Source organism: Morone saxatilis, unplaced genomic scaffold, assembly GCF_004916995.1.
Source record: "Morone saxatilis isolate NCDOM2014 unplaced genomic scaffold, NCSU_SB_2.0 Contig24, whole genome shotgun sequence".
In the NCBI taxonomy this organism is placed as follows: domain Eukaryota; kingdom Metazoa; phylum Chordata; class Actinopteri; family Moronidae; genus Morone; species Morone saxatilis.
The window spans coordinates 7,222,060-7,222,508 of record NW_023339807.1 but is presented as its reverse complement, the minus strand read 5'-3'; the positions used below and the strand labels follow the sequence as shown (position 1 = coordinate 7,222,508).

The 449-nt window shown below is 43.0% G+C and overlaps 1 protein-coding gene across 1 annotated transcript in view; it reads left to right on the top strand.

The window, feature by feature from the left end:
• Positions 1 to 449, top strand: part of LOC118335627 (zinc finger protein 407-like) — a gene marked incomplete in the record, with an annotated part of 106,117 nt that overhangs the window by 62,487 nt on the left and 43,181 nt on the right.

The window sequence follows — 449 nt, the reverse complement described above, 5'->3', positions numbered from 1 at the left end:
GGTGTCTCTGCAAAAGTGAAAACAAATTCTCTCCTTGGCTGGCGTGAGCTATGGCACTGTGAGGCTTTATTGTCCCGGCCAAGGTGATAAGGGAGAGTAATTGCGTATTATACTGTCCGAGAATGTCAGGTCCAAACTGAGCACGAGTGCCCCATCCATCAACACATGATGGTGTGTGTTTATGTGTGTGTATGAAACTGTGTTCTACACTGCACATGCTTGCTTGCATGATGCATTATGTGTGTGCTCTCTTGTGCGCGTGTGTGTGAGCGTAGGGTTGTTTGTGGATTCAGGTCTGTGGATTTGCACCTGTGTAGTCAGATCAGAGATTAAAATTTTTATTTTGGCGCAAACTAAGGTTTGGTCATGTCTATGTATGTATGTATGTATGTATGTATGTATGTATGTATGTATGTATGTGCATGTTTGTTTTGCCCATTGTGTTTGTG